Source organism: Betta splendens, chromosome 21, assembly GCF_900634795.4.
Source record: "Betta splendens chromosome 21, fBetSpl5.4, whole genome shotgun sequence".
In the NCBI taxonomy this organism is placed as follows: Eukaryota; Metazoa; Chordata; class Actinopteri; order Anabantiformes; family Osphronemidae; genus Betta; species Betta splendens.
In genome coordinates, this window is record NC_040899.1 from 7123607 (window position 1) to 7130275 (window position 6669).

General features: G+C 43.0%; 1 long non-coding RNA gene across 1 annotated transcript; it reads left to right on the forward strand.

Annotated features, from left to right (window-relative positions):
• The first annotated feature begins 864 nt into the window (after positions 1–864).
• Positions 865–4639, forward strand: LOC114847094 (uncharacterized). The gene is made up of 4 exons (XR_008693481.1): positions 865–2809; positions 2895–3212; positions 3289–3373; positions 3925–4639. It is a non-coding gene; the product is annotated as an uncharacterized LOC114847094 (long non-coding RNA).
• Positions 4640–6669: the final 2030 nt, after the last annotated feature.

The window sequence follows — 6669 nt, forward strand, 5'->3', positions numbered from 1 at the left end:
GTGGAGCTGGTTCCCCGTCATGGTTTGTGGCCTTATCTCCAATTGTGAAAGGGCTTATGGGAAATGGAGTTCAGTCAGGGCAGTTCATTAAACGCTGAATGAATGCCATTCTGCTCTGCGACCTTTATTGGAGGAGGACACTTGAAAATGAATGTCTTCACTCTGCACTTTAACTGCACGATCTGCTGCAAATGTTCCGGTTTTACTTGGCGTGGAACGCAAACGCTGATTTCCTCGCTGAGATTCACGCGCGTCCATCTTGGTTACAGTTCGAGGAGCGATTCTGCGATAAGACGGGTGGAAAATGTTAAACAGCAACTCAGACAAGGCCTCGCACGCGCCGCAGCTTTGCTCTCCCCGCACTCTGCGCAGCTGGAAGAAGATAAATACTTAATCACACTGTTTAATCTCTGTCCTTGCTACAACGGTAACATCCTCCCTCACCGCGGCGGCCGCGGCGTGAAACCCCAGCTCTGCTCCCGCTGATTCAAATCCATGTGCTGTGCATGTACGTGCGAGCGAGTCGTGCAGCATTCAGCGCAGGGAACAGAGGCATTAGCTCCTGAGATGGGATGCTCTGCCAGGGGGGCTCTGCAGGAGCGTCTCAAATATTCACAAACATCCATCAATGCCTGAAAGGGTCAGAGAGCAGCCGCCACACGCACGCGCACGCGCGCACACACACACACACACACACACACACACACACACACACACACACACACACGAAAAGCAGTTGAAATAAGAAGCTAGTGGAATGAGTATGCAGTGTGTGTGTGTGTGTGTGTGTGTGTGTGTGTGTGCGCTCCTAAAGGTCCTTATTTTAATTTCCTGCGTGTTTGTATCAGACGACACACAAAGCTGTGAACGTGTGGGTAGAGGGTGAGGGCTGAGGCTTCCTGTACGTAGTAGCTGCGTGTGTGGATGCCGTTGAACACATGAACACGTTTAATGTTCTCCTTCGTTTGACTCCTGTGAACTTTAATGTGTGATAATCAGTGCATCTCATGGACGTGTTAAGACAGAGGTGTTTTGTTTCCACAGTGGAAACAAACTGCCCAAATCCTTCACTCAGTCTCGTTCTGTCCACGTCGGCGCAGGGTCTTCTCGGCCATTACTGGAGGCCTCGTTCATTAACCGAGCGCAGACGCACGCGATGGCAGCAAACGAGAGGCCCAGCGAGTGGGAGGGAGCCTGCGTTCAAATGAGAGTTACATCAGGCATACGGCGTCGAGACGCTCCTTCCCACTCACAAATACATCAGACAGACTTTTAAAAGACTCCAGCCGAACTGAAGAAGCAGAGCGTTTGTCAACCTGTGCCGTTAAATAGATCTTCAGCCTATAATCAGATTCTGCTCCATCAGGCCTGTGACAGCAGAAAAGCCTCCATGATATTACATCCTGCTATTACAATACAGTTTAACAGCGTGAGTCATTTCATGCTGTTACCTAAATGGATGAGGATATAGGGCTGGTGGTTGATTTAGTGACGTAGCAGCACCAGGCCACAACCAAAGCGTCTGTCACGGCTTCCGAGGTAGCGGACCCACATGCACAGCGAAGACAAGACTTGAGTGGTAACGCAGTTTACTTAATTCGTGGTCAGGCAAACGGAGGTCAATACACAGAACAGGCAGGTACAGTACAGACAGGGTTTAGACAAGCGGTGGTCACAGGGCAGGCTAGGGTCAACTCACGGCAAGGCAGGATCATAGACGAGACAAGAATCAGGGTCAGGAGAAGCAAGGTCATACACGGATTCAAGATCATGAATATACACGCTGGATTGCTGGCTAATGCACATAGACAATCTGGCAACCAGTTGGGGTGAGAGGTGGTGCTTAAGTAGTGGCAATTGATGGCTAGATGAGGAACAGGTGTGTGGTCTGGAGCAGGAAGTAAAGCTGGCAGTAACTAATAATGGGTGAGGCAGGAAGTGATAATAACATAAACCCGGAAATGAACATAAACAGTGGTGCAGTGACTGAGTCCATGACAGCGTCATTACTTCATGTCTGTTCTCTGCCTCTTGTTGTTTCTGCATCTGAAATAGATGCACGTTGTCTCTGTACCGATGAGCTCATGTAGGTACACGGTGGTTGCAGCAGCCACTGCTGGTTCACAGTACAAGTAAAACTATGTCTTGAAAAGCAAGGAACTTCCAAAATGGCAAATACAGATGATGATGTTTAAAATGCTGCAATGCCCGATCTGGCGATGACAGTGAAGTATATTTGCTATGTGTTTTTGCATGTTTGAATCTTGTCAGGTGTGACTGATCATGCTGCCTGTTCCCCTGTAAAGCTGTGAGTTTCCAGTTCCTTGGGTGAAAGCTGCAGAGTTTAAACACACTGGAAATCTATCAGATGTGTGGTCAACACATGCCAATGCATGAACAGGTGCTAGCTAAGCTCCCACACTGCAATAGAAACGCTCAGTGCCTCTTTTAGTGCATTTTGACATTTTGCGGTCGATGTGGTTATTAACCACATGCTGCTCTCTGTGCAGAAGTGTTTGACTGTTGCACGGCACAAACATGCACTTTAAACTAGCATAAAAACATAAAAACACTTTCATATATATGTTGAAAGAATACTGTTTTAACTTCATGTTCCGTCGTAAGTGAGACACATGTCGCTGTGAACAGCTTCCAACCACTTCCTCTCCTCTGCACCTCCTTCACAAACACATCTGAGAGCTGATGGTGAGGTGTCACTCTGTCTGTGTCTGTCTGAGGGCAAGGATGTTCAGCAGAGGCCAAGCTCTTCTCTCCGTTCGCCTCCTGCTGATGATCCAGGTCCATGCAGGTGAGAAAGGTTTAGATGTGTGTCTGCGCTAAAACGCTGATTTGTAAGTTTACAGATTTTGTCTCATGTTTGTCGTTTTCTTCAGCGTTAGAGCAAGTCGAGCACAGGACTGAACAGGTGTCTAGAGGAGACTCCATCACACTGATGTGCAACATATCTACAGAAAATGCAACACAAATCACATGGACTAAAGACATGTTTTATTTTAGTTATTCAATTAACAAGAATCAGACTTATTCAAATTTAACCTCTCATAAAGTCATAATAGAAGCTGAGGCTCCTACAGAACTGACTATATCTGATGTTCAGCATGAAGACGCAGGACTTTACATATGTAATGTAACTACTCTACGCTGCATAAAGAGCATCAGGTGGAATTTAACTGTGTCTGAGAAAGTTGGAGGTAGGTGGAGGAAGAGCAGCAACAATCCTTTACTTCTGTATAAACTATAAAATAATTCACATATGATTTCATGCAGGTGTCACAGAACGATTGTGGCTTTTTCTCACACCTGTAGCTGGACTTCTGTTATGTGGAGTAATAGTAGCGGTCTGCATCTGCAGGTGAGTGATTGCCTGATTTATTTATTCTTGCTTAAGAGTTGTATGGATATAAACACATGGATTTCATCAATTAAATGGGTTGATTTTTGACTTTTCAAATGTAAATGGTCTTATTAATAATCCAAGTGTTGTATCGCACATGCAGAAAAGGAAGTCAGAGGCATAGCGCTTATCAAGAATGCTGTAACGTTACTGTAAATAATTCACAGCCCACATAATGAGCTTATAGAATGTTGATTAAACTGCCTACACATTAAAAACAACACGGTTTCTTCCAGTGGTAGAATGAGTTTGATGAGGAGCATCAGTTTGGATCATCCAGGTCTCTCTGATCACAGGGATGTTTTCAGAAAATCTATTTTATCTGGCCAAAATATATTAAAAATATCACTTACTGTGAAAAACACAATGTGATGAAACTGTGATGACATCATTTGAACCATTTGATTATTTAATTTCACTTTGCTCTGACTCCTGTGTATTCAACACCTGAAACATCTGGGAAGTAAAAATAAAGGTGGTGATCTCATTGTTCACTGTTTAATCTCTAGATCCTGTAAAACACGATCACAAAAACAGGATCCAGTCGAGAACCAGTTTCAGTCCCAATCAGGAAGAGAGGCAAGTAGATTCCTTAAACGCCGCCACAGTCATAGTTTGAAACGCCTTTGACCCTCATACATTCTTACTTATCGTTACAGAGGGTTCCTTACCGAACACAAGGTGTCGAGGATCATGGGAATGAAGACGACACACATTTCATGGAGAGACTCAACTCAATATATCATATCAACTGAACCGACTAATCTATCCATGAGAACACAGAGAATGGCTGAAGGTCTGGAGGTGGAGTCGGGGGGTCCTTCACCAAACTGTGGAGGTGATCTACAATCTAGTTCAGTCCTTGAGCAAGGCACTGATCTCTGCTGCTGCTATTGGATCACATTGCAAATGAACAAGACGTGAAGAGAAATCAGATGTGATGTTTACTGCCCACTTCCAGCCTCTGTGCTTAAGGAAACGTGAGGACCGATTGATACCTTTGACTCATACGCTGTTGATACATAAACAAGGATCTTCACCAGATGTTGAGGATGATTGCAGCATCCTTATTTTCTAGTTTTTACATTTCCTGTGTAGTGCTGGTTGGGTTGATATGTTTCTTTGCATATTATACCGAATGTCAGCTCGTCTTTCCTGCAGTAAGACTGCGTGGAGGTGAGTTTGTTGTGTCATTTAAATAAACTGAACTCAAGCAGCTGTAAAGCAGACTGTTGTGCCCTCTGGTGGTCAGTGAGGGAATTACAGCCATCACGTAATAAATAGTTTACAGTGGTGGTCAAACCGTAACACTTGTCTTAGTTATTCGTGTGTATCAGTGTCATCATAGGTGACTGAAGGTTGAGTCATGAAACGTTTCACTACCTGTCCAGGCGGCTTCTTCACTCTGAGGAAGGTAGAAGTGAAACCCTAGTGGAGAAATGCGTGGCCTCTGGCCAAGTTTCCTCACAGTGAAGAAGCCGCCTGGACAGAAGTGAAAGGTTTCTACTGGAGAAGTCCAGTTAATGACTCAACTGTCAGACAACCTCATCTGGATGACTGAGAACCTTCATAGACACAATTATAGATGGTTTTATTCTTACAATAGAACTTCAAATTATACTTAACTACTTTTATCATGACGTGAAACATTAAACAATAAACAGTAATAAAAGTTAAATACTGTGGAAAAACGGACAGCTTGTGTGTAATTGCTTCCTCATATCACTCTTTAGTTAATTAAGGTCTTGAGCAGTCACAGCATTTCAACTGGGTTGAGGTCTGGACTGTGACTGAGTCATTCAAGAGCTTGATCTTATTTCTCCATTCATTTTTTATAGTTACTGATGCACATCAGATCATCAGCATCAGCCAAGCTTTAGCTGTCAAACAACCTGGAGTAACACGTTAAAATGAGACGATGGGCGTTGGTGATTCATTAAATGTCAGTTAGACACATATGATGGGTGGAATGGGTGGAACAAGTACAAACAACAATGTGATTGGGTTATTTCCTGCATTTAAAAGTTCTCTGAATGCAGCATGACTGGATTACACTAATCATTAAAGCTTTAATGTGTTTATCGCGTTCTTTTTATAATTCAATTTAGTTTAAACGTGAATGCTTTGTTTTGTGTCAAATGGAAAAACTGAAGGTTGGTCATGACCTGAGGAAGAGCTTGAAAAGTTGCGGTCATCATAAACACTGTCATGTTTTTATGCTTCAGTTCTTAGAAATTGCAGTGGCCTGTTTTTCTGTGTCTGAAGGTGGTTGTTTCTCCACCACAGCGCCGCAAGATTCAAAGGTCTAAAATAGCTGCTAGTTTATTATAGTTTTTTTTTCTTTTTTTTTGTTCTGTCCAGCAGTTTAACAAGCAGCATATATTATACTGAATGCCATATTGTGATGGACAGCTTTGCTTTAAAAAGAGAAGTGTATATAAAATATATATACTCTTCTTGATTAATTGTTTATTTAATGTTTTATTTAGCTAATCCTAAATATGTGTGATGTTGCTGTGTCGGTGGACAGGTTAAGTTTCTGCTTGGGGGTGTGTGTGCGGGAGGTGCAACCAGCTGCTGAAACCAAGCAAATGTGTTTAATAAACAATCGGTGCAAAATAAATAAGCAGGGATGGAGCTAGTTTATTATATTAAAAAAAAACTCACATTACAACTATTCAGATGATAACTGACGACCAGTGCACCCAACCAGGTAATTAATGCTAGATCTTCAGATGTAGGACAGGTACTGATGCCTTCACAGGCACAATATTAATACATATTGTATTGCAATACTCCTAAATTCACGAGTTAAAATTTCACAATATTATTTATAATAATAAATATTTTCATGTTTGATGCTTTATGCCTCCCACATTTTCTAACTTCATGTTCCGTAGTAAGTGAAACACATGTCGCTGTGAACAGCTTCCAACCACTTCCTCTCCTCTGCACCTCCTTCACAAACACATCTGAGAGCTGATGGTGAGGTGTCACTCTGTCTGTGTCTGTCTGAGGGCAAGGATGTTCAGCAGAGGCCAAGCTCTTCTCTCCGTTCACCTCCTGCTGATGATCCAGGTCCATGCAGGTGAGAAAGGTTTAGATCTGTGTCTGCGCTAAAACGCTGTTTCGTAAGTTTACAGATTTTGTCTAATGTTTGTCGTTTTCTTCAGCATCAGAGAATGTCGAGCACAGGACTGAACAGGTGTCTAGAGGAGACTCCATCACACTGATGTGCAACATATCTACAGAAA